We start from the raw sequence: 27,876 nt of genomic DNA, 5'->3' as shown, positions 1-27,876 counted from the left end.
TGTTTTTATTATATATAGCTATCAATGTTTATGTTAAAAAAACAAGAAAGATCTCAAATCAGTAACTTACTTTACAACTTAAAGAACTAGAAAAAGCAGAATAAACTAAACCCAAAGCTAAGGAAGGAAATAATAAAGATTAGACCAGAGAGAAATGAAATACAGAAGAGAAATATCAATGGAACCGGAAGTTGGGTCTTTGAAAAAATCAACAAAATTAACAAACTTTTAGCTAGATGGACTGCAAAAAAAAAAAAAAAGAGAGAGAGAGAGAAGACAAGTTACTCAAATCAGAAATGAAAGTGGGGACATTACCACTGATTCTATGGAAATAAAAAGACTGTAAGAGAGTACTGTGAACAGTCATACTAACAAATTGAATAACATCGATGAAAAGGACAAATTCCTAGAAACAAACCCAAGACTAAATCATGAAGAAATAGATCTGAATATAACTAGTAAGGAGACTGAATCAGTAATGACAAATCTCCCAACATCTGACAACTAGATGGTGCTGAGAAGTTTTGAGTAACACACTTTGCTTGAAAAACAAATAAACCAACAAAGAAAAGCCCTGAACTTAATGGCTTCACTGGTAAATTCTACCAAACATTTAAAGAACTAATACCAATCCTTCTCAAACTTTCCCAAAAAACTGAAAAGGGATCACTTCTTAACTCGGGTTTACAAGGGCAACATTATATTGTTATCAAAACCAGACAAAGTCACTACAAGAAAACTATAGACCAATATGCCTATGAGCATTGATGCAAAAATCCTGGAAAAAATACTAGCAAATAATTCAGTAGCATATTAAAAGGATTATACCATGACTAAGTGGGATTTATTCCTGCAATGCAAAGGTAGTCAACACGCAAAAAAAAATTAATTTAATTTATAGCACATCAATAAAAGGAATTGGAAAAACTACATAAATACAGAAAAAGCACTGACAAACTTTGGAAAAACTGTATGAATATAGCAAAAGCACTGACAAAATTTGACACTCTTCTAAGATAAAGACGCTTAACAAACTAGCAATAGAAACTACCTCCACAAAATAAAAGGGGGCCTTCTTAATTATATCCCCCTCCCATCACATGGAAATGAGTTTGGATTTTCTGAGCAAACACCAGCTGGCTGAGGGGTGGCAGCCCAGAAGGCTGCCAGTTGGAGAAGGGAGGAGAAGGGAGAGGGGAGGAAGTCAGGCCAAGATGAAAATTCAGTGTTGGGGTGCCTGGGTGGCTCAGTTAGTTAAGTGGCTGCCTTGGGCTCAGGTCATGATCCTGGGTGCTAGAATTGTTCCGCACTTCCGGCTCCCTGCTCAGTGGGCGAGCCTGCTATTCCCTCTCTCCCTGCCTCTCCCCGTTTGTGTGCTCTCTCTCTCTCAAATAAATAAAATCTTTAAAAAAAAAAATCTGGGTTCTCACAGCAGAGCAATGATGGGGTGCTGACCCCTGCCCTCTGCCTGCCTCCTGAAGGGAAAGCATCTTGCTTATAGGCTCAGAGGAAGTGATGTGCACTTAAACCAGCTTGTCCTCTGAGAAATAAAACTTCCAAGATCCAAACCATTTAGCTGGCCATTAGTGAGATTCCCTGGTACTAGACTTGTCTGCTAGTCTGTTAAGACTCCTCAACTTCTAGGCCAGCCCTCTGGTGGGGTGGAGGTGAGTGGATCTGAGGCTCAGAGAAAGGACAAGGCCTGCCACCCACCACAGAAGTCCACAAGTCTGTCTTGTCCCCGGCGGCCTGGGTTCTCCCTTTGGAGTTGAGGGAGAGCCGGCGGCGAAGGTTTTCCGGGTGTGTGTGTGGGGAGAGGGGGTTGCACCGCGGACTCAGGGCCTGAAAGGCTGCGAGGGGCGGGGTGAGGTCAGGTGTTCGACTCCGCCTCCCCGCGCCGAGATCTCGGCTGCTGGGCTGCTGGCTACTTTTGCTCCCGGTCCTCCGGATGTCACCGTCTCTGCCCAGATGCGCCTCCCGGCCTGCTGGCCTAGTCCCGGCTCCAGCTGCGGCGGCGGCGGCTGCTGCTGCTGCTGCTGCTGCTCTGGACGGCGGCCGCCACCCAAGGCCACCCGAAGACCGGACCCCGCATCTCCACTGTCTGGAAAGGTAGGTGGTGCCGCGGGGCCGGTGGGGCGCGGGATCGGACGCAGCGTCGGGCGCGTGCGTAGTGTGAGGGCCCCGGAGGGAGTGCGTGCGCGCGTCTGCGGGTCCCGGGCTGTCCCCGCGGGGAGCGTGTGGGTCTGGGTGAGTGTGTGTGAGTGTGCGCGCTGGCACGCCGGAGCGGGCTGGAACGCTGCGGTGAGCGAGCGGCGGGGGCTGGAGCCCCGGCTAAGTCGCTCCAAGTCCGCCCCCAGCCGGGAACCGCAGCGTCGGGGCGCAGGGGAGGGAGAGGGCCCCTCTCTATCGGCTGAGGGGCGTTTGATTGCCTGTCTCCGTGCAGGAGCTGTCTGTTGCATTCTGTTTCCTTTGCTCCTCACTTGAACCTGGGGGTGAGTGTCATTTCTGGAACTTGTCCAGATTCGTGAAGCCATCCAGTGGAAAAGACAGGGTTCCAGCTCCTGTGGTTTTCTCTAAACCGCGTGGCCCTGGCGGACAGTGAAGGGGAACAGGAGCAGGACCGTGGACAGCTTGTCCTTTCCGTTCCTTCGTCTTCCCCAGCTAGATGCCTCTTCACTCTGCTGTCCAGCCCAGGAGCTTTCACTGGCTCCGCGTGGGCCATAAATGAGACCGAGTTGGTTTGTGTGGTTTTGAAAAGCTCGCCACGCCTCACCCTTGCGCGCTCGCCTCTCTGAATTTGCGTGTCATCCCCACTGCCTTCTCTTTCCCACGTGTGAGGCCCTACTTGGAAGGAAGTCCTGACAGGTCAGTTTTAGGGTCCATACTGACTAGACTGCTCCAGTCCCTTCAGACCTAAAGTGGACTCCTTGCCTTTAGCCACTGTTGGAATGGGAAGAAAAAAAAAAAAACCAACCCTGTTTCAACTGCTGTTCTCAAAATGGTTAGACTTTACAGTGAATATTTGCTGACTATTTATACGAATTCCTATTCTCAGATCTGTGAGATGTCTCCTTACTTCCTTCTGCTTCTTTCTGCACAGATGCTAATATCCCGCAAGTCTGTGGTTACCAGTAGTTTGTCCTCACCAACTTATACTTTGGAGTTCATGAAATACCAGCACTTCATATATAATTCTCATAATGCTGCCATGAAAAAAATACTACAGACTGAGTAGCCTAAACAATAGAAATCTATTTCTCATGTTCTGGAACCTGGAAAGTCCAAGATCAAAGTTGAGCAGGATATGGTTTGTAGGGAGGATTCACTTTCTGGTTTCACGGTGTCCTCACCTGGCCTTTCATTGGTGTGTGTTCATGGAGAGAGAGAAAGAGAGAGATTTCTCTCTGATAAGACCACCCATCCTATTGTATTAGGGACTCATGACTTCATTTAACCTTCATTGCCTCCTAAAATCTCTATCTCCAGATGATGTCATTTTGAAGTTTAGGGTTCACTGTATAAATTTAGGGAGCAAACTGTTCATAACACCTAGTTTTGTTATTAATATTGTCCTAGGGTTTTTGGCTTTGACCCCAGTTGCTCTGTTTTTAATTGGGAATCCAGAGAGATTAAAAAGTGTGTCCCCCATTATGCTAACTGAAATAAGCCAGTCACAAAAAGACAAATATATGATTTCACTTATATATAGTACTCGCAGTAATTAAAATCATAGAGACAGAAAGTATAAGGGCGGTTGCTAATGTTTGGAGACAAGAGAATGGAGGGATATTGTCTGACATAGAGTTTCAGTTTTGTAAGAAGAAAATAATTCTGGATATGGATGATGGTACATCACAATGTGACTGTACGTAATACTGCAAACTTAAAATGCTTGAAATTTTATGTGTTTCCTGTAACAATTAAAAAAACGGGGCGGCAAGGACCTGGCTGGCTCAGTCACTGAAGCATGTGACTCTTGATCTCAGGGTTGTGATTCCAGCTCCATGTTGGGTGTAGAGATTACTTAAAAAAGTAAAATCTTGGGGCGCCTGGGTGGCTCATTGGGTTAAAGCCTCTCCCTTTGGCTCATGTTATCATCCCAGGGTCCTGGGATAGAGTCCCGAGACCCCCCCCCCCCCCCACAATCCACATCTGGCTCTCTGCTCAGTGGGGAGCCTGCTTCCTCCTCTCTCTCTGCCTCCCTTGTGATCTCTCTGTCAAATAAATAAATAAATAAAATCTTTAAAAATAACAACAACAACAAAATCTTACAAAAACTTTTTTAAAGGAAAAAAACAGGGAAGAATACCATCACCACCATCATCTTTCAGAATCCTCTCCAAGTGTCCAATCTTTATTTTTTTTAAAGATTTTATTATTTGAGAGAGAGACAGAGATAACAATAGAGAGCAGCTCGAGCAGGGGAGGAGAGGGAGAACCAAGATCTCCCCCAGGTCGGCGGGGTGTGTCCCAAGACTCTGGGATCATCTCCTGAGTTGAAGGCAGAAGCTCAAACGACTGAGCCACCCAACTTCCAATCTTTAAACAGTGTTCCACGTCAAAACCCAGGAGCACCTACTCTTTACATCCTTTTTAACAATGAGTATTATCTTTCTTTAGTCCATGCCTATTGGATAGATTTAAATAATGAATTACACTAAAGTTTTAATTTGTCTTAAAATAATAACAAACAAAGGTATGTCCCTGTACTCTACTGGTCAGTGGTCTTCGTTCCAAACAACAGACATTAACTCTGCTTAACCTTAGCAGAAAAGGAATATATTAGAATGGTGCTGTGAAGCTCCCAGAATCAATGAAAGTGGACATAAACATGAAGGGGGCAAGAACCAACCTTAGAAATATCTTATGTCAGTCTACTTATGGCCTTCCACCCACAAGCCTAGTTTTGAAATCATGGTGCTTGCCACAGTCTGGATATTGTTCTTGAGGTTAATAATGAGGTTTGGCTTAATGTTTTATCCTGTTCCTAATTTCCTGGGCAGATTTATCCCCTCAGAAAAATAGTTCTTTTTTAAAAGTTAATTAATTATAACTAATTCATTAATTAAATTTTAAAATTTAATTCCAGTAAAATTAACATGCAGTATTAGTTTCAGGTGTACAATAGAGTGGTTCAGCAATTCTATACATTACTCCGCGCTCATTATGATAAGGGAACTCTAATTCCCATCAGCTGTCACCCAACCCCCCACCATCTCCTCTCTGGTAACCATCACTTTGTTCTCTATAATTAAGGATCTGTTTTGGGGTTTGTCTCTTTTTTTGTTGTTCATTTGTTTTGTTTCTTCAGTTCCACATATGAGTGAAATCATATAGTATTTGTCTTTCTCTGACTGACTTATTTCACTTAGGATAATACTCTCTAGCTCCATCTATGTTGTTGCAAATAGCAAGATTTCATTCTTATTTTATAGCTGAGTACGATTCCATTGTATGTAAACATCACATCTTCTTTATCCATTCACATGTTGTTAGACATTTGGGCTGCTTCCATATTTTGGCTATTGTAAATGATGTTACTATAAACATAAGGGTACATGTATCTTTTCGACTTAATGTTGAAATGTATTCTTTGGGTACATACCCAAGAGATGGAATTACTGAATCATAGGGTAGTTCTATTTTTAATCTTTTGAGGAACCTCCATACTGTCTTCCACAGTTCCCACCAACAGTGCACGAAGATTCCTTTTTTTCCACATTCTTGCTAACACCTGTTGATCCTTGTGTTGTTGATTTTAACCATTTGGACAGGTATGAGGTGATATCTTATTGTGCTTTTGATTTACATTTCCCTGTAATAAGTGATGTTGAGCATCTTTTCCTGCATCTGTTGGCCATCCGGATGTCTTTTACCCATTTTTAATTGGATTGTGAGTTTTGGTGTTGAACTGTTCTTTATATATTTTGGATACTGGCCCCTTACTGAAAAATGTCCTTTGCAAATATCTTCTTCCATTAAATAGATTGTCTTTTAGATTTGTTGATTGTTTCCTTTGCTGTGCAGAAGTTTTTTATTTTGTTGTAGTTCCAATAGTTTATTTTGCTTTTGTTTCCCTTGCTTCAGGAGACATATCTAGAAAAAAATGTGACAGCCAATGTCAGGGATATTGCTGCCTATGTTCTCTTTAAGAATTTTCATGGTTTGAGGTCTCACATTTAGGTCTTTAATCCTTTTTAAATTTATTTTTGTGTACGGTGTAAGAAAGTGGTCCAGTTTCATTCTTTTGTGTGTAGCTTTCCAGTTTCCCCAGCACCATTGGTTAAAGAGACTGTCATTCTCCCATTGCATATTCTTGCCTCCTTTATAGAATATTAATTGAGCATATAAGTAAATCATGTGTTTGTTTCTGGGCTCTCTATCCTGTTTCATTAATGTATGTGTCTGTTCTTGTGCCAGTGCCATACTGTTTTGATTACTTAAACATTGTAGTGTATCTTGAAATCTGGGATGTGATACCTCCAGCTTTGTTCTTCTTCAAGATGACTTTGGCTATTCAAGGTCTTTTTTGGTTCCATACAAATTTTAGGATTGTTTGTTCTAGTTTGGTGGAAAATGCTGTTGGTATTTTGATAGGGATGGCATTCAATCTGTAGATTGCTTTGGGTACTATGGACATTTTATCAATATTTGTTCTTCTAACCCATGAGCATGGAATATTTTTCCATTTGTTTGTGTCATCTTTAATTTCTTCCATTGGTGTTTTATGGTTTTCAGAGTATAGGTCCTTTACCTCCTTCATTAAGTTCAGTCCTAGATGTTTTATTATTTGGCATGCAATTGTGAATAGGGTTGTTTTCTTAATTCCTCTTTCTGCTAATCATTATTAGTGTATAGAAATGTAATGGACTTCTGTATATTGATTTTGTGGCCTGCAACTTTATTGAACTCATTTATCAGTTCTAGTAGTTTTTGGTGGAGTCTTTCAGGATTTCTGCCTTTATGTCATCTGCAAATAGTAAAAGTTTTTTTACTTCTTCCTTGCCAATTTGGATGCCTTTTATTTCTTTTCATTGTCTGACTGCTGAGGCTAGAACTTCTAGTACTATATTGAATAAAAATCGTGGAAGTGGACATCTCTGTCTTGTTCCTGACCATAGAGGAAAAGCTGTCGGATTTTCCCCCATTGATGATGATATTAGCTTTTATGTATGCCTTTATTACATTGAGGTATATTCCCTCTAAACCTGCTTTGTTGAGGATTTTTATCATGAATGGATATTGTACATTGTCAAATGCTTTTTCTGCATCTATTGAATGATCATCTGGTTTTTATCCTTTCTCTTGTTGATGTGATATGTCATGTTTTATGATATTGAAGTATGTTCTCTCTAGGATCTTGATGAGAATTTTTGCATACATGTTTATCAGGGATGTTGGTCCATAATTCTTCTTGGTGGGGTCTTTGGTTTGGGGATCAAGGTAATGCTAGCCTCATAAAAAGAGTTTGGAAGTTTTCCTTCCATTTCTGTTTTTTGAAACAGCTTCATGGGAATAGGTATTCTTCTTTAAATGTTTGGTAGACTTCCCCTGGGAAACCATCTGGTCCTGGACTCTTGTGTGTTGGGAGATTTTTAATTACGGCTTCAACTTCTTTGATGGTTATCAATCTGTCCAGGTTTTCTACATTTTCCCATTTCAGTTCTGGTAGTTTATATTTTCCTAAGAATGCATCCATTTCTTCCAGATTGCCTAATTTGTTGGCATAGAGTTGCTCATAGTATGTTCTTATAATTGTTTGTATTTCTTTGGTGTTGGTTGTGATCTCTCCTCTTTCATTTATGATTTTGTTTATTTGGGTCCTTTCTCTTTTCTTTTTGGTAAGCCTGGCTAGGGGGTTATTGATCCTGTTAATTCTTTCAGAGAACCAGCTCCTAGTTTCGTTGATCTGTTCTACTGTTCTTTTGGTTTCTAGTTCATTGATTGATGCTCTAATCTTTATTATTCTCTTCTCCTGCTGGTTTTAGGCTTTGTTTGGTGTTTCACCAGCTCTTTTGGGTATAAGGTTAGGTTGTGTATTTGAGACTTTTCTTGTTTCTTGAGAAAGGTTTGTATTACTATGTACTTTCCTCTTAGAACTGCCTTTGCTGCATCCCAAAGTTTCTGAGGAGCTGTGTTTTCATTTTAATTTGTTTCCATGAATTTTTAAAATTCTTCTTTAATTTCCTGGTTGACACATTCATTCTTCAGTAGGATGTTCTTTAGCCTCCAAGTATTTCTGTTCCTTCCAAATTTTCTCATGTGATTGAGTTCCAGTTTTAAAGCATGTGGTCTGAAAATATGCAAAGAATAATCCCAGTCTTTTGGTACTGGTTGAGACCTGATTTGTGGCCCAGTATGTGATCTATTCTGGAGAATGTTCCATGTACACTCGAGAAGAATGTGTATTCTGTTGCTTCAGGGTGAAATGCTCTGAATAAATCTGTGAAGTCCTTCTGGTCCAGTGTGTTATTCAAAGCCCTTGTTTCCTTGTTGATCTTCTGCTTGGATGATCTGTCCATTGCTGAGTGGGGTGTTAAAGTCCCCACTACTGTTGTATTATTATCAATATGTTTCCTTAATTTTGTTATTAATTGGCTTATATAATTGGCTGCTCCCAAGTTAGCATAAATATATACAATTTTTAGATCTTCTTATTGGACAGACCCTTTTATTATGATATAGTGTCCTTCTTCAGCTCTTATTACAGTCTTTGGTTTAAAATCTAATTTGTCTAATGTAAGGATTGGCACTCCAGCTTTCTTTTGATGTCCATTAGCATGATAAATGTTCTCCAGCCCCTCTTTTTCAATCTGGAGATGGCTTTTGGTCTAAAATGAGTCTCTTGTGGACAGCATTTTCATGGGTTTTGTTTGTTTGTTTGTTTTTTATCTAATCTATACCCTGTGTCTTCTGGTTAGAGTGTTTAGACCAATTACATTCAAAGTAATTACTGAAAGATATAAATTTAGTGCCATTTTATTACCTGTAAAGTCACTGTGTCTGTATATTATCTCTGTTCCTTTCTGGCGTTTGTTATTTTTGGGCTCCTTCTTCTCTGAAAGGAGCCCCTTTAATATATATATCATATTAAATATAATATATATTAAATATATATATATATTAAATATGATATATATATATTTTAAAGATTTTATTTATTTATTTGACAGAGAGAGCACATGAGAGAAAGCATGAGTGGAGGAGAGGGAGAAGCAAGTTCCCCACTGAGCAGGGAGCTCCACGTGGGGCCTGATCCCTGATCTTGGGATCATGACCTGAGCTGAAGGCAGACACATGACCAGACTGAGCCACTCGGACACACATACCCCCTTTAATATTTCTTGCATGGCTGGTTTAGTGATCAGAGATTCTTTTGCTTTCTGTTTGTCCTGGAAGTTCTTTATTTCTCCTTCTATTCTAAGTGGCAGCCTTGCTGAATAAAGTATTCTTGGCTGCATATTTTTCTTATTTAGCACCTTGAATATATCATGTCAGTCCTTTCTGATCTGCCCAGTCTGTCCACAGGTCTGCTGCCAGCCTTATGTTTCTACCCTTATGGGTTAAGAACCTCTTGTCCTGAGCTGCCTTCAGGATTTTCTCTATCTCTGAAATTTGCAAGCTTCACTCTTATATGTTGAGGTGTTGACCTATTTTTATGGATTTTGAGGAGGGTTCCCTGTGCCTCCCGGACTTGAGTGCCTGTTTCCTTCCCTGGATTAAGGAAGTTCTCAACTATAATTTGTTCAAATAAACCTTCTCTCTCTTTCCTCTTCCTCTGGGACCCAAATTATTCTAATATTGTTTTGCACTATGGTATCACTGATCTCTCAAATCCTCCCTTTGTGATCCAGTGGTTGTTTATCTTTCTTTTTCTCCACTTCTTTATTCTACATCATTTTTGTCTTCTATTTCACTGACCCTATCCTCTGCCTCATTTATCCTAGCAGTTAGAACCACCATTTTTTATTGAATCTCAGGAATAGCCCTTTTTATTTCAACCTGATTAGATTTTAGTTCTTTTCTCCAGTAAGGGATTCTCTGGTGTCTTCTATGCTTTTGTCAAGCCCAGCTATATCTTTATAATAGTTGGTTTGAATTCTAATTCCCACATCTTACTTGTATCCATATTGATTAAATCCCTGGCAGTGAATACTGCCTCCTGTTCTCTCTTTTGGGGTGAGTTTTTCCATCTCATCCTTATGTCCAGAAAAGAATAGATGGAAGAGAGAAAAATACAAAAACAGCAACAAGACATCAGAAAAATATGCACTAAACAAATCAGAAGAGAACAGAAACAACAAAAAAGAGAGAGAGAGAGAGGGAGAGAAATTAAACAAGAAGTAGAACAGAACATAACAATAAACTAGATTCTGGGTGTATTTTGGTCTGTTTGTTAGAAGAAACTAGATCTCAAAATAGGAGAGCAAGAAAAACTTACACAAAAATAAAATTGAATACAGTGAAAGGAAGCCAAAAATGAAAAATATATATATAAAATGTAAATGTAAAAATGAAAATTAAAAAAGACTTAAAAAAGAATTGATAAAATTAAAAAATAGCTGAAAAGAAAAAAAAGGAAAACTGAAAGAGTAAAGAATAATGAGAAAAAAACCCATGAATGCTATATACTCTTTTCCCCAAGAGCTGAGTTTTCCAGCTTTCTATGATCAGTAAACTTGGTATTAGCTGATGTTTCTGCTGGTGTTCTGGAGGAGGGGCCTATTGCACTGATTCTCAAGCGTCTTTGCCCTGGTGGAATTGCACCCCCTTTGCCAGGGAGCCAGGCTCAGTATAAGTGTCTCCCTCCAGATTGCACTATATGGCTGTTTTGCTCTCTGAAGCAACAATGGCGGGGGTCGGGGGTGGTTGTGGTGGCGAAAATGGCGGCGTCCTGATCTCTAGCCCCAGAGCTAAAAGTTTGTGCCCCCTACTTTTCAGTGAGCCTTCACTGAAAAGCAATCGCTATTGTCTCCCTGGTTTCTGTCAGTACTCTGTGCTTACCTAGCCTGGGACTGAGGACTTCTAGCTCAGTCACACGACCCCACTTCAAGTCTCCAAACCCTGCAGACTCCTGCACAGCCCACCTGTGCCATTCCTCCCAGAGGAGGGGGGAGGTGTTTCTCTGTGGTTCTGCCTCTTGCTGGGCCCCTCCTTGGAGACCAGTCACCCCACCCTGCAGTGGTTTGCAGTTTATGGCAACACCAAGCAGAAAGTTGGCACCTGGACTCGCTGTTTGCAGCTGGCTTCCCCACTCCAGTGCTTGGGAACTCTGCTGCATTCAGGTACCCACATTCTTTTTGTGACCCCAGGGACCCTGAGACCATGCTGTCCCACTGGGATTCCATCCACTTCACCCCCTGAGCACTTTTCAGAGAGACTTCTAAAAGTTAGGATTTTGTGCTTCACTGCTTATAACACTTTCTGGTACCCTGTTTATGGAGGCTTCCCCCCCCCCCATCTTTTATCTTCTGATATATTGTTTCAGTTTCATGTCTATACACCTCCTACCTTGAAAAAAGTGGTCCCTTTTCTATTTGTAGAACTGCAACAATTCTTTTCTCAGATCTCTGGTTAATTTCACAGGTGTTAAGAATGCTTTGATAACTTTCCAGCTGGATTCCAGGGACCAGATGAAATTAGGGTCCCTTACTCCTCCAACATCTTAACTCCTCCCCCTATAATGGTTGTCCCCTTGTTAGATTGTTCCCTTTATGAATACATAGTTTCCTCTGTCTCATTACAGTTGTCTTAGAGTCTTTTTTTTTTTTTTTAAGATTTTATTTATTTGAGAGATAGAGCATGAGAGGGGGAAAGGCAGAGGGAGAAACAGACTCCCCACTGATCGGGGAGCCCAACGCAGAACTCGATTCTGGGGCTCTGGGATCATGACCTGACCCAAAGGCAGTTGCTTAGCCAACTAAGCCATCTTTTTCTTTTCCTTTTTTTTTTTTTTAAGATTTTATTTATTTATTTGACACAGAGAGAGAGAGAGCTCACAAGTAGGCAGAGAGGCAGGCAGAGAGAGAGGGTGTAGCAGGTTCCCCGCTGAGCAGAGAGCCCGATACAGGGCTCGATCCCGGGACCCCGAGACCATGACCTGAGCCAAAGGAAGAGGCCCAACCCACTGAGCCACCAAGGCGCCCCTAGAGTCTATTTTTTCTGATATAAGTATTGCTACCTTGGCTTTCTTTTCACTTCTGTTTGCGTGTTAAATGCTTTTCCATCCTTTCCCTTTCAGCTTGCAGGTGGCTGTAGGTCTGAAGTGAGTCTCCTGTAGGCAGTGCGTAGATGGGTCTTGCTTTTTTATCCATTCCATCACCCTATGTCTTTCAATGAGCACTGAGTCCATTTACATTTGAAGTAATTATTAGTAGGTATGTACTTATTGCTATTTTGGTACTTGTTTTGTGGTTGTTTTTGTAGTTCTTCTCTGTTCCTTTCTTTTCTTACTCTCTTCTCTCACAGTTTGCTGGATTTCTTTAGTGATATACTTGGATTCCTTTCTCTTTATCTTTTGCATATCTATTGCCAATTTTTTAAATTTGTGGTTACCATTAGATTTAAGTATAGCATCTTATACATATAGCAGGCCATATTAAGTTGATGGTTGCTTAAGTTTGAACCCATTCTAAAAGCACTAAACTTTTACGCCTGTCCCCACCACATTTTGGGTATCTGGTGTCATAATGATTCAGGAGACTTTCAGCTACTATTTCTTCAAATACATTTTCTGCCTGTTTTTCTCTCTCTTCTCCTTCTGGGATCCCTATAATGCAAATGTTATTATGCATGATGGTGTCACTGAGTTTCCCTTAATCTGTTTTGATTTTTTGTTATTGTTTTTTCTTTCTCCCATTCAGCTTGACTACTTTCCATTACTTTGTCCTCCAGGTTGCTGATCTGTTCTGTTTCCTTTAGCCCACTAGCTATTCCATCTCATGTATTTTAAATTTCAGTTATTGGTTTCTTCATCTCTGATTGGTTCTTTTTCATTTTTTCTGTCTCTTTATTGAGGGCCTCACTGAGGTTCTCCAATCTTTTCTCAGGTCCAGTGAGTATCTTTATGACCATTATTTTAAATTCTCTATCAGTCATATTGCTTATCTCTGTTTTACTCTCTTACTGCAATTTTGTCCTGATCTTTCATTTGGGACATATTCCTCCGTCGTCTTCTCTCTAACTCTCTGTGTCTGTTTCTATGTGTTAGGAAAGTCAGCTACATCTCCCCTTGCAAGTTGTGGCCTTATCAGGCAATATCCCCTGTTTATCAGAACCTGGCTCTTCTGGGCTGTCTCCTACATGTGTTGTGTGTGCCCTCCATTTGTGGTTAAGACCCCTTTGCCTCTGGTCCAATTGTCTGCAACAGTTCTCTTTGCCTGTTGGGGGGCAAGGTTTGGTCCCTGTGTTGTTAGTGGGCCAGTCTGGGGACACCTTCGGCTTGAGTTGAGTCAGACCAAGTATTTCTCAGAGATGCAGTAGCACCAAACTTTAGAGCAATTTCCCTGTGTTGTCCCCCTGAAAATCTTTCACTGGTTGGTGGGGCCTGCAGTCAGACCAGATGTCTGCCCCCCAGCCCACTTCTAGGGCTACAGTTGAAATAATGTATGGTTATCTTCCCCCTTCCCATGGTCAGGTGTCACTCTCCTCTAGTGCTGGCCCACCGAGGCTGCTTGCACACTCTCCAGTTTGTGGCTCTGCTTTGGATGGACTCCTGCTGAGGACATGTTGGATCAGGTAGGTCTGCAAGAGAATGTGGCTGTGGGGCACCTGGTGTTAACGAGGTCTGCACAGTTTGCTGTGGGAAGGGACGGATTTTGGAAAATTTCTTCCCAGGACATGTTGGATGGGGCAGGTCTACAGAAGAACACGGGGCAGGGCCTCCTGTTAGCAAGCCAGGTGGAGAGCGTTCATATGGCACTGGTTCCCATACTTAGTGGAATTTGTTTTGCAGGTAAAAGGAGCCCATCACTTCACAATAGCCAAAGGAAAAGCAACCCAAGTGCCCATCGACAGGGGAATGGCTAAACAAAATGTGGTATATACATACAATGGAATATTATTCAACCTTAAAAAGGAAGGAAATTCTGACATATACTACAACATGGATGAACCTTGAGGACATTATGCTGATGAAATAATCCAGTCACAAAAAGACTATATGATTCCACTTACATGAGGTACCTAAAACAGTCACATTCATATAGACAAAAAGTAAAATGGTGGTTGCCAGGGGCTGGGGGGCAGGGAGACAAGGAGAATGGAGAGTTATTGTTTAATGGGTACAGCGTTTCAGTTTGGGAAGGTAAAGTTCTCAAGATGGATGGTGGTGGTGGTTGCACAGTAATATGAATGTACTTAATGCCATTTAACTTCACCCTTACAAAAAAGTTAAGATGGGGCTCCTGGGTGGTACAGTCGGTTAGGTGTCCAACTCTTGATTTTGGCCCAGGGTGTCATCTCTGGTTCCAGGCTCTGCACTCAGCATGGAGTCTGCTTGAGACTCTCTCCCTCTACCCCTTACCCCCTCCCCTGAATGCACACATACTCTTTCTCTAAAATGGATAAAGAAAATCTTTTTTAGGGGCGCCTGGGTGGCTCAGTGGATTAAGCCGCTGCCTTCGGCTCAGGTCATGATCTCAGTGTCCTGGGATCGAGCCCCGCATCGGGCTCTTTGCTCAGCGGGAGCCTGCTTCTCTCTCTCTCTCTCTGCCTGACTCTCCGCCGACTTGTGATCTCTCTGTCAAATAAATAAATAAAATCTTTAAAAAAAAAAAAAAAAGAAAATCTTTTTTAAAAGTTAAGATGGTAGTTTCATGTTACATAAATTGTACCACAATTTTAAAAATTATTTATTTATTTGAGAGGGAGAGAGGGGGAGGGTATGCATGCTTGATGGGGAGGGCCAGAGGGAGAGGGAGTCTCCTTCCTGAGTGTGGGGTCCAAGGTGGGGCTTGATCCCACAACTCTGAGATCACGACCTGAGCCAAAAAAGAGAGTCAGATGCTTTTTTAAAAAAAAGATTTTATTTATTTTTTTGACAAGGAGAGACATAGTGAAAGAGGGAACGCAAATAGGGGGAGTGGGTATGGGAGAACAGGCTTCCTACAGACCAGGGAGCCAGATGCAGGGTTCAATCGCAGGACCCTGGGATCATGACTCAAGCCAAAGGTAGATGCTTAATGACTGAACCACCCAGGCACCCCCAAGAGTCAGACACAACCAACTGTGCCACCCAGGAGCCCTTATTTTATCACAGTTTCTAAAATGGAGAAGACCCCCCATCACCACACACCCATCCAAAAAAAGGAACACATCAAAATTTGAATGATCCCGTCTGTCAGTCACTGGGCTGGAACTCCTCCAACCCTTCACTTGACAGGAAACTATTCTATGAATAGAGATTATGAGCTCACTGAAATGACTATAAAATATAAAGATAGGTATTGCTGTGCATGTGGGTCTCTTCCTTCCTCTGGAGCCTGAAATAAATAGGACTACCTTTATGGCTGAACATTAATTTCACAAATGTTCAAGTGCCTATTTTATGCAAGGCATTATGCCAGCAGCTGGGGGAAAATGTGAAAATGAAGCACATACAAGAAGTTCATAGTCTGGAAGGGATAGGTCCATGCATAAATTTTTTCATGAATAATTTGAGTATGAGATAAAACATGAAACGTTCCCTTTTCTGTGCCCTTAAAGCACCCTGTACTTCTCAGTTATGGTATGTGTTCCACTGTATTGTCATTAGCTTCACGTTTCCTTTTGCCACACTGTCGGAAGATTGTGTTCATCATCATCCCTGTCCCCACACCCTTCACTGCGGAACTGTGCAGCCAGTGTCTGCCCACCATGAGAAGCGTAATCTGCCAGCCCCTTGATTCTGGTTTCCACCATCTGACTTGCTTTGGCCAGGGGAATGTTAGCAACTGTGATGGCTTGATACAGACTTGAACATCTGGAGCTACCCTTTGTGCCTCTCTGCTGTCACTGTTAGACCATGCCTGCGCTGGCCCGTGGTGGACGACAGGTACACATTGCAGAGCTGAATCTCCTGAATTGCCCCCGCAGAGGCCAGCCCAGGCAGCTGAGTGCCAGATGAACCTCTAGACGTGTCGGTGAGGCCAGCCAAAAGAAGTGTACAAATGATAATTGTACAGCTTGATGAATTTTCACTAAGCGCATATGTCCATATCATCACCTCCCAGATCTAAAACCAGAACATTCACCACCGCTTGGGAGCACCTCCTTTCTAGTCATTATCCACATCTTCCTCCAAAGATAACCATTATCTTGACTTCTAACCCCAAAATTAGGTTTTGCCTGCTTTTGAACTTCTAAACGGAATCATACCGTGTGTAGTCTTTTGGTCTGGCTTCGTTTGTTCAACATTATGTTAATGAGATTTTCACTGGTTGCTGGGAACAGCAGTGGTTCCTTCATCTGCATTGCTCTGCAGTATAGATGGACTGACTGTATCACAATGTGTTTATTAATTCTACTATTTGTGTGTTTCCCAATCAAAGCTATTAGGAATGGTGCTGCAGTGAATATTCGTACACGTCTTTTTGGTGAGCGTACGCGTGTGTTTCTCTTATATACATAGAATTGCTGGGATATAGGATAAGTGTGTGTTCAGCTTCATACATGCTGCCAAACAGACTTCCCCAGTAGTTGTACCAGTTTATTCTCCCAGCAGAAATGTATGAGTCCCACTTTCTCTACTTTCTTGCAAACACTTGGTATTGTCAGTTCTTTTCATTTTAGTCATTCCAGTGGGTGTGCAGTAGTATCTGATTTTTGGCTTTAATTCACATATGCCTTATGACTAGTGAACATGAATACATTTAACTATGAGCATTCGAATGAACAGACACTTTTCTGAAGTGTCTGTTCATGTAAGAGTCAAGTTTGTGCCTGGGAGAGACTTCTGCTACAGGATCAGAAGGACAGCTAGGCAGGTCATAAGGCTTTTGGCAAGAAATCCTGAAGATAAAAAAGAACTTTGCATCAGCTCACACCCAGCCTTATATACATTAGGAATAATACAGAGAGATTCCAGCATAAAACACTGAATGCTATGAAACTTAAATCAATACCTGAGAAGGAAGTGATGGGTTGGACACATAATAATGTGGGAGTCTTCAAAGGAACTTACTGGCTGGTTGCTGATAGACTCACATGTTTTTAGACATCTTGGAAACACCAGGACTTCGGGGTCTGATTCATAGCAACACAGGCTCAGAAAGGAGCTTTTGTCAACACAGTGGGTCAGAAATTAATATAAAAACCAGAAGGCTAGAAAGCCAAAGTTGGTGTCATCACAATTCCAGACTTTAAGCTCTATTACAAAGCTGTCATTATCAAGACAGCATGGTACTGGCACAAAAACAGACACATAGATCAATGGAACAGAATAGAGAGCCCAGAAATAGACCCTCAACTCTATGGTCAACTAATCTTCGACAAAGCAGGAAAGAATGTCTAATGGAAAAAGGACAGCCTCTTCAATAAATGGTGTTGGGAAAATTGGACAGCCACATGCAGAAAAATGAAGTTGGACCATTTCCTTACACCACACACAAAAATAGACTCCAAATGGATGAAGGACCTCAATGTGAGAAAGGAATCCATCAAAATCCTTGAGGAGAACACAGGCAGCAACCTCTTCGACCTCAGCCGCAGCAACATCTTCCTAGGAACATCATCAAAGGCAAGGGAAACATGGGCAAAAATGAACTATTGGGATTTTATCAAGATCAAAAGCTTTTGCACAGCAAAGGAAACAGTTAACAAGACCAAAAGACAACTGACAGAATGGGAGAAGATATTTGCAAACGACATATCAGATAAAGGGCTAGTGTCCAAAATTTATAAAGAACTTAGCAAACTTGACACCCAAAGAACAAATAATCCAATCAAGAAATGGGCAGAAGACATGAACAGACATTTCTGCAAAGAAGACATCCAGATGGCCAACAGACACATGAAAAAGTGCTCCATGTCACTCGGTATCAGGGAAATACAAATCAAAACCACAATGAGATATCACCTCACACCAGTCAGAATGGCTAAAATTAACAAGTCAGGAAATGACAGATGCTGGCTAGGATGCGGAGAAAGGGGACCCCCTCCTACACTGTTGGTGGGAATGCAAGCTGGTGCAACCACTCTGGAAAACAGCATGGAGGTTCCTCAAAATGTTGAAAATAGAACTTCCCTATGACCCAGCAATTGCACTACTGGGTATTTACCCTAAAGATACAAACGTAGTGATCCGAAGGGGCACGTGCACCCAAATGTTTATAGCAGCAATGTCTACAATAGCCAAACTATGGACAGAACCTAGATGTCCATCAACAGATGAATGGATCAAGAAGATGTGGTATATATACACAATGGAATACTATGCAGCCATCAAAAGAAATGAAATCTTGCCATTTGCGATGACGTGGATGGAACTAGAGGGTATCATGCTTAGCGAAATAAGTCAATTGGAGAAAGACAACTATCATATGATCTCCCTGATATGAGGAAGTGGAGATGCAACATGGGGGGTTAAGGGGGTAGGAGAAGAATAAATGAAACAAGATGGGATTGGGAGGGAGACAAACCATAAGTGACTCTTAATCTCACAAAACAAAGGGAGGCTTGCTGGAGGAAGGTGGGTTGGAAGAAGGGGGGTGGGGTTATGGACCTTGGGGAGGGTATGTGCTTTGGTGAGTGCTGTGAAGTGTGTAAACCTGGCGATTCACAGACCTATACCCCTGGTGATAAAAATATATTATATGTTTATAAAAAATAAAAAAACATTAATTTAAAAAAACCTTAAAAAAAAACCCAAAACCCAGAAGGCTGATGTATTAGTTTATGCTGTGAGTGAGAATTGCCAAGCATTCTGGTCTCTGATTAGAGTACTCTCTCCCTATAAGAAAATAATTTGGGGGACGCCTGGGTGACTCAGTTGGTTAAGCCACTGTCTTCGGCTCAGGTCATGATCCCAGGGTCCTGGGATCGAGTCTCCTGCATCAGGCTTCTTGCTCAGCGGGGAGCCTGCTTCTCTCTCTGCCTCTGCCTGCCACTTTGCCAGTTTGTGTTCTCTCTTTCTCTAATAAATAAATAAAATCTTCTAAAAACAAAATTAAAAAAAAAAGAAAGTAAATAACTTGGGAGGTCGAATGCAATCAGAAGCCTGCATAATGAGCTGGAATCAGAGCACCAGAATGAGAGATGGGGGCTGGGAATAACAGGAGAGTGCTCCCAAGTCCTTCACAGGAAAAATGGATCTGCCAGTAGACCTGGACAAGATATGACCTTGGACCAGGCTTCTCTCTTCCCCTCCAATGCATGGATCGATGAATGCTGTCGATGTTACTTTAGAGACTCTCTCTTTTCTTGCTATTTCCAGTGCTAACTAATCCACTTTTTGATTGATTCCTTCTTTCTTTAGCTGTCCTGGTGGACATTTGTTGATTGTGTTCCTATCATCCATTTCCCTACCTTACTCCCCGGAGGCCCCCAACTCCTTTTTAAGAAACCATAGTTTCCATTTGGGAATCTGATCTGTGTAATTCCTGGGATGAGTCCACCACAAAACTCGGTTTAGAGCTTGCTACCTAGGCTGAGCAAATGAGCACATTCCATTCTCCAAACCCCGTCTTCGGTTGGGATTGTCAGCTGCAAATGCTGGGACCTGATAACCCTCTATTTGCTATTGGGCACGAATGACAAATCTTGTAGCCCTATGAGCATCTGAGGGTCAAAAGGGGAGTCAGCCTCAGATTATTTGGACACACAAGAAGGCAAAGTGGAAAGCTAGAGAGAAACCAGATTCTTGGTGATTTCATTAAGCTGTTGGATCAAGCTGTTGGACTTTTCAATTACTTGAGCCAAGGTATTCCCTTTCTTGTGTAAACAGTTTGCATTGGTCTGGCAGACCCAGTTGACTATCCAAAATCTATTCTCTTCTTCTTCCTTGTTTACAGATCCTCCAGAACCTTCTATGACTAATAATATTTAGCTTATGGGACCCCTGCATGGCTTAGTCAGTTAAGCTACTGCCTTCGGCTCAGGTCTTGATCCCAGAGTCCTGGGATCGAGTCCTGCATCACGCTCCCTACTCAGGGTGGCAATGCAGCCAATAAGATGCAAGTGAAACTCACTGGGAAAATTGATTCTATAAAAGTGACGAACTTCCTGACTAAAAAAAGAGCGCAGATTCTCTGGCGCAAGCATTTTGCCTCCCTCTATCCCCTTCTTCCGGCCTGCAGAGCAAATACAACATCCAGAAGTGGGACAGAAAACTTGTGATCATAAAGCCAAAAGACACTAAGGATGGCCAAAGAAGGTAGAAGGAGCCTAATTCTGTGAACAGCTATGCCAACCCGGACTGCATATGCCAGACTTGTCCTAACATGAGAAAAGTAAAAAAAAGTTAGTCACTCTGTTGGGTTTTTGTGAAATGCAGCCAAATGCAATCACTTGGAGAATTCAGCCCATGAAACATGGACTTTGCTGCCTGGTAGAGATGGGGGCTTGGGCTGTGAGGGTGCAGACCTTACAGACTGGAACACCCACAGCCTCCTTATGCAGTGGTGAAACATTGGGTCCCTTTGTTCTCCGATGAGAGATACCCTACATGCAACCAAGTCTGTTGTGTCGGGGAGATAACTGGAATAATTCAGAATAATAGCACGCGCAGGCTGCTTTGCTCCACTTTACACCGAGTCCTGAGAGACGTCCGTGCACTAGAGTGATCTAAAGGAAAAAGGGAAGGAAGTACTTGTTTACTGAGTTTCTTCACTAAGGAAAAACACTCCGCCTAGGGACCTTAAATCTTTGACGGAACCTCATAATTTGGAGATTTGCAGGGTTGGAAAAAGATTGTTCTTTCTCTTCTTTAAATAGGAGTGGTGGCTGCTGAGCAGTACCTTAGAAGAAGATAAGACTAGGGCGCCTGGGTGGCTTAGTGGGTTAAGCCTCTGCCTTCCGCTCAGGTCATGATCAGGGTCCTGGGTTCAAGTCCTGCATCAGGTTCCCTGCTCAGCAGGGAGCCTGCTTCTCCCTCTCCCTCTGCAGCTCCCCCTGCTTGTGCTCTCTCACATACATTCTTCCTCTCAAATAAATAAAATAAAAATTAAAAAAAAAAAAGAGGACAGGTGTTCTAGAATTTTCCTAACCACCTTCCTTTAAGAGCCACCACTTGACAGAAGAAGTGAGGTCTGCAAAGCATTCTCTTCCCACTCCAGTCTTTTTTTTTCCCATTTGTCTAAAGTCAGTAAACATTAAGTTGAGGGCTTGAGGCACAGGCAGAACACAGGGGCCAGAAGGTTATAGAGGAGGACTTTCAGGTGTAAAGACCAGGGCTATGTGATGCCTGGGTGGTTCCTTTGGCTCAGGTCATTGTCTCAGGGTCATGAGATTGAGCCCCATGTCTGGCTCCGTGCTGGGGTGTGGAGCCTACTTGAGATTCTCTCTCTCCCTCTCTGCCCCTCCCCATTTGTGCTCTCTCTCTTTGAAAAAAAAAAAATCGTGGCGATATAGGAACTTTGGCTGTGGCTATTCACACCTAGGACTGAATGAGAGGCAAATAGACTAAAAGCCTACAACATTTTTGAGGGAATCATATCATCAAAAATGAGAATTTAAGAATCTGGCCAGCAATACCTTATCATTTTTCGGCCCATTCTGCTGTGGGTGTTCAGGTTCCCAGAGTTCACTTCTGATATGCTTGAAGAGGACAAAGAACAAGAAGTCCTCTCCAAAGGACTTCGAGGACCGCAGAGCTCAGTCAAAGAGGCATATCCTCCCAGAGAGTAGGTTGGGGAGTAAGGAAATTACTGTCAGGGAGAAAGTCCTGGTCGCTCCTGTCTAGCAGAATCTGGTGTTTGCAGTGGATGTACCTCCTGTTCTTCCCCTTCCTTTGTGGGAGCTGTATTTCACTCCTTTTCCTCTTCTATATGGAAAATGCTGGGGGAAAATAACTTGCCTTTTAGTTTGCAGGTCACTGGACTCCGAGGCTTCCCATCAGGGTTACGTGAAGGAAACTACTTCCTGACTAGGGATCTGTGCTTTTGAGATGAATGTGATATCTGGGTGAGACCTCAGCACTGTCTCCATTGTTGTGGGAGTGGGTGTATCCTACCTGTGGGAGGACGGATAGCCCAAACGGTGGTCTGTGGCAGTCACTGCTTTTTCCTACCCAAAACAATTCTCCTTGTCTTCTTTATGAGCAGAACCTTAAATTTGTTTGGAAAAGCAGTATGCCTAGCTAAAAACTACACCAAGGTTTTCTAGCCAACGAGACATCAGCAAAGTTCTGCCAAGGATATCTGGAAATGCTTTGCTTTCTGGCTGGAAGTATCATTCCTTCTCTCCTTTTCACTTCTTCTCTTCTTGCCTGGAACCAGATGGAAATTTGAATCCACAGGAAGGAATGAGGAGCATTGGAATTGGCAAATATGTGGATAAATGTCAAAGACTACTTACTTTTCTTGGTTTTTGTACGTGCATGTGACTAGTTAAAAATAACGGAGGAGTTTCCCTTTTCTCTGCTCTGGAATATTTTAAGTAGCTTGGAAGGTTTAGGAGATTCTCCTATGAATCCATCTGGGTCTCGTGTCTTTTTGAGGAGTAACCCGTTCATGTTTTATGCTTACTGGGGTCACAATTGGTTTTTTAATGTTTTGTATCTAGACTTGGGAAAAGTAGTATCTTAAGATTTTTAATTTTTCTTCTGTTTCAATGGCCAGTTCCCCATCACTTCTTATCTTTCCATATTTATACCTTTTCTTTTTTGTTCCTGATTAGGTTAGCTAATGGTTTGTTTGATTGACTGGATTGGATTGATTTGATTTTTTAAGAACCAGCTGTTGAATGGATTTATTCTTTTTAGATTTTTTTCCTGTTCTCTAACTCTTTAATTTCTGCTTCTATCTTTATTTTATTTTATTTTTAAAGATTTTATTTATTTATTTGACAGAGAGATCACAAGTAGGCAGCGAGGCAGGCTGGGGGGAGCGGGGGAGCAGATTCCATGCTGAGCAGAGAGCCCGATGAGGGGCTGAATCCCAGGTCCCTGAGGTCATGACCTGAGACGAAGGCAGAGGCTTTAACCCACTGAGCCACCCGGCACACCTCTTTTTCTTTTTTCTTTCTTTCTTTTTTTTAAAGAAAGTAGTTTCTTTCTTTCTTTCTTTTTTTTTTTTAAGATTTTATTGATTTATTTGACAGAGAGAGAGTGAAAGAGGGAACACCAACAGAGGGAGTGGAAGAGGGAGAAGAAGGCTTCTAGCTGAGCAGGGAGCCTGCTGGGGGGCTCCATTCCAGCACCCTGGGATCATGACTTGAGCTGAAGGCAGACGCTCAACCCTCTGAGCCACCCAGGCATCCTGCTTTTATCTTTAATAGTCCCTTTATTCTGCTTTCTTTTGGTTTACTTATTTTTTTTAAGCTTTTGAATTGATGTTTAATTTTACTGTTACAGGTAACTTCATGTAATATATTTTCTTCCAACAACCATTTTTGCAGTATCTCATAGCTTCAATAAACTTTTTTCATAATTGTTATTTCATAAAATTCTGCAGTTTTGGTTTGTATTGCCTTATTGGCCCACAAGCTTAATACAGTTGTTTTTTTTTAATTGGTGGAGGTATCTTTTTGCTCTTAATTTTGTTATTACCATTTTTTTGACTTGTGATAAGAGAATGTGGCTTACATTATTGTTTGTTTGTTTGTTTGTTTTAAGATTTTGGTTTTTTATTTGACAGACTGAGATCACAAGTAGGCAGAGAGGCAGGCAGAGAAGGGGGGCGGCGAAGCAGGCTTGCCGCTGAGCAGAGAACCTGATGTGGGGCTCTATCCCAGGACCCTGGGATCATGACCTGAGCTGAAGGCAGAGGCTTTAACCCACTGAGCCACCCAGGCACCCCCATCACTGTTATTCTTAAAGTTACTGATGGGGCGCCTGGGTTAAGTGGCTGCCTTTGGCTCAGGTTATGATCCCAGGGTCCTGGGATCGAGCCCTGCATCAGATTCCTTGCTTGGTGGGAATTCTGCTTGTTCCTCTCCCTCTGCCTCTTCCCCCATTCTTGCTTTCTCTCTCTTATTCAAATAAATAAATAAAATCTTAAAAAAAAAATAAAGTTACTGAGATTTTCTTTTGCGATCCATTTTCACAAGTGTTCTTTTCGATTACCCAGTAGCCAGTGTTCTGATCCACCAGACTTCAGACCTGTCCTTGGTGCTTCCCCTCGTGGTATTGAGCCCTCTCCTTCAGAGGCTAGTTGGAGCTGATGTTGTTGGTATTGGCCACCTCTAGGACCAGCTGTACTCCTCTCCTCTCTTCCACGCACCATCCCTACCCTCCCCCAAGTCCCAGTTCTGCTGTGAGCTCTGGAGCTGGCTCTGCGAGTTCCAGATATGCATCTCCCCATTTACATGTAAATTGAAGTGTGAGGTATTCTCTGTCTCCTAGGATGCTGTAGGTGAGAGCTGGGGTGATTTCATTTGCTGTCATTGTTGATCTGTATGGTTTCAGGAGGATTGTGAAGGGATTTAGGTATTTGCCATTATTCTATGGGAATCAAGGAGCTCTGTGCTTTCCTTTTATCATATCTACCTTGCTGTTTCTTCTTCCAGTCCCGTCTTCCACTGGTTTACTCAAATATTCTCTTTTGCCCATTCCTTTTCCTGAACATTGAAGTCACAGTTCTATTTCTGTCCTCTGAGTGGTAACCGCGAAAAGTGTAGCACGCATATTCAGCTTAGCAAAGTCTAAAGTTAACATTACTGCCTTCCTTTCAAACGACCTAAGGACCTTGGGAGGCTTTGACTCCTGTCATCTCCTTCTCATGTTGCTTCTATTCTTGCCAGACAATTTGGAGTGCTTACCATGTGCCAGCTTGATACAATAATGAACAAATGGGGGGAGGGTAGAACTCCTGTTCTAAAGGATTTGCATTTTAGTGGGAAAGACAAACAAGATACAAATTTATTTTATTTTTTTTAAAGATTTTATTTATTTATTTGACACACAGAGAGACAGCTAGAGAGGGAACACAACAGGGGGAGTGGAAGAGAGAGAAACAGATTTCCTGCAGAGCAGGGAGCATGACCTGGGGCTTGATCCCAGGACCCTGGGATCATGACAGGGGCTGAAGGCAGATGCTTAACAACTGAGCCACCCAGGCGTCCCATAAGATACAAATTTAAAATATGTAATATGTTACATGATGAAAAGTACTACAGAGCAAAAATTAAGAAAGGTAGGGGAATATGAAATCTACACTGTGTGTGTGCACATGTGTGTGTGCTTGTGTGTATGTGTGTGTAGCTAGCCATGCAGGTATCTTGGGGGAGAACATTCTGGCCACAGAGAATATCAGATGCAAAAGCCTCAGAGGACTTTTTTTTTTTTTTTTTAAGATTTTATTTATTTATTTGAGAGAGAGCACAAGAGGGGGGAGGGTCAGTGGGAGAAGCAGACTCTCCGCTGAGCAGGGAGCCCAACATGGACTCGATCCCGATCCCAGTACTCCAGGATCATGACTTGAGCTGAAAGCAGACGGTTAACCAACTGAGCCACCCAGGTGTTCCCATTAGAGGACTTTCTGACAAAGAGGCCTGTGAGGCTGCGGGGAAGAGACAGAGGGAAGGATGGTAGGATTTGGGATCACAGGAGCTCATGAGGGGACCGAAGTAGAGCCTCACAAGGACTACAGTCTGGACTGTAATCATATTAGGGACTTCTGCTTTTATTCCAAGATGGGCCTCCAGTGAAGGGTGCTGAACAGAGGAACTACATGGTCTGGCTTATGTCGTACCAGGAGCACATAAGTTACTGAAAACAGATGGCTAAGCTGGGTCCATTAGGAGGGTACTGCAGTAAGCCACGTTGAGAGGTGGTGATGACTGGCCCAAGCTAGGGCACCAGGGGTGTGTGTGTGTGTGTGTGTGTGTGTGTGACAGGACATGGTTGTATTCTAAATGTATTTTGGAAGTTAAGCTGACAGATGACTGGTCAGTGTTAAAAACAAAGCAACAGACCCAAAATGGAGTCACTTATGCTAAGCCCCACATCACCAAATGGAGACTTAACTGAACTATAGTTCTGCCATCTCCCAGAAGTAAAATCTTAAATCTATTGATCAGGAATCACTCGGTCTGCACTAGTGAGGTAATCTGTCTGATAGACCCTTGCCATCCCCTAGGGAAAGTGACCTTACCGTCACAATCCACTATTTTGCTGGTATAGTTTCTTTATTCCCTCTCCCTTCTGCCTATAAGTCTTTCACTTCGTATAACACTTGGGGCTCCTTTCTCCTTGCTAGATGGGATGCTGCCTGATTAAAAAATTGCTGAATAAGGGGCACCTAGGTGGCTCAGTGGGTTAAGCCTCTGTCTTCGGCTCCAGTCATGATCCCAGGGTCCTGGGATCAAGCCCCACATCGGGCTCTCTGCTCAGCAGGGAGCCTGCTTCCCCCCCTCTCTCTACCTGCCTCTCTGCCTACTTGTGATCTCTGTCAAATAAATAAATAAAATCTTTAAAAAAAAAAAAAAAAGAATTGCTGAATAAAGCCAGTAAGAACTTTAAGATTTATTTGGTTGAATTTTGTTTTTTAATACAAATGAAGTGTAAAGAAAAGCAAGAGGACAAGGATGACACCCAAAGCGTTGCCTTGAGCAGCTGGAAGGATAGAGTGGCCACTAACTTCTATTGACTGGCATTTAGTCACATTCTAGGAATGCCCTCAGTGCTCTGTGAAATCTCTTCCTTAGGAGTGTGGGTATGATCTCATGATGTGGTCCTGTTATGTTACATAATAAAAAGAAGGCTACCCAGGTGGGCTGGTTCTAATCACAAGCCCTTTAAATGCACAGCTTTTTCCTACTGGTGAGCAGAAAGGGAAGTCAAAGATTCAAAGCCTGAGAAGGACTTGCTGTACTGATGCCATTTTAAAGATGGAGAGGGCACAAGAGGAGGGTCCAGGCAGCCTCGAGGAACAGAGAACAGGGGACGGGACCTCAGACCCGTGGCCCCAAGGATCTGGCTTCCACTAAGAGCCTGAGTGAGTTTAGAAGCAGGTTCTTACCCAGAACCTCCAGACCTGACACCTTGATTTTGGCCTTGTGGAACTCTGAACAGAAAACAACCAAACTCAGACTTCTGACCTACAGAACTCTGGGATAATAAGTGGTGTTGTTATAAGCTACTAAGTTTGTGGTAGCTCTTTACAGTGCAATTAAAAAAAAAAAAAAAAGCCTCATGGCCACACACAACTCTTAGGGAGGTCGGGAGATGGTGTCTCCAGCTGGCTATTCATATGTGTTGTCAAACTTGAGAGTGGGATGTGTCTATAATAAAACAAAGAGAAGAATGAATGCTGGGGAGATGATAAAATGTTCTTGCATAAGCTGTACACCTGCATTGTTCAGTAACAGCGGATATTAGCCACGTGTGGATACTGAGCACTTGAAATGTGGCCAGTCCAAACTGAGATGTGCTATAATCACAAAATATCCACTAGCTTTCAGACTTTGTATGAAAAATAAGGAATGTAAAATATATCATTAAGTATATTTTATATCTACTATATTTTGAAATGATAATATTTTTGATATATTTGATTAAATAAAATATATTATTAAACTTGATTTCAACCTGTTTCCTTTTACTTTAAAACATTTGGTTACGTGTGTAACTGAAAATTTCAAATTACATATATGGCTCTATATGTGGCTCTAAAACAACATGTTATAGTTTTGTTGGACAGTGCTGCTGTAAACTCTTTTGTACATCTCAAATTTTCTTCACATGTCCAGGAATTAAATTTTTTTAATGTTGGTTTTTTTTTCTTTTCAGCATTGTAGGTT

General features: G+C 42.2%; 1 long non-coding RNA gene across 1 annotated transcript; it reads left to right on the top strand.

The window, feature by feature from the left end:
- Window positions 1-1,753: 1,753 nt before the first annotated feature.
- LOC131999175 (uncharacterized) lies at window positions 1,754-14,805 on the top strand. Its single transcript, XR_009399042.1, has 3 exons — window positions 1,754-2,109; window positions 13,637-13,737; window positions 13,955-14,805. It is a non-coding gene; the product is annotated as an uncharacterized LOC131999175 (long non-coding RNA).
- Window positions 14,806-27,876: the final 13,071 nt, after the last annotated feature.

The sequence above is a fragment of the Mustela nigripes genome, chromosome 13 (assembly GCF_022355385.1).
Source record: "Mustela nigripes isolate SB6536 chromosome 13, MUSNIG.SB6536, whole genome shotgun sequence".
Classification (NCBI taxonomy): domain Eukaryota; kingdom Metazoa; phylum Chordata; class Mammalia; order Carnivora; family Mustelidae; genus Mustela; species Mustela nigripes.
This window is presented reverse-complemented; position numbering and strand designations above follow the sequence as displayed.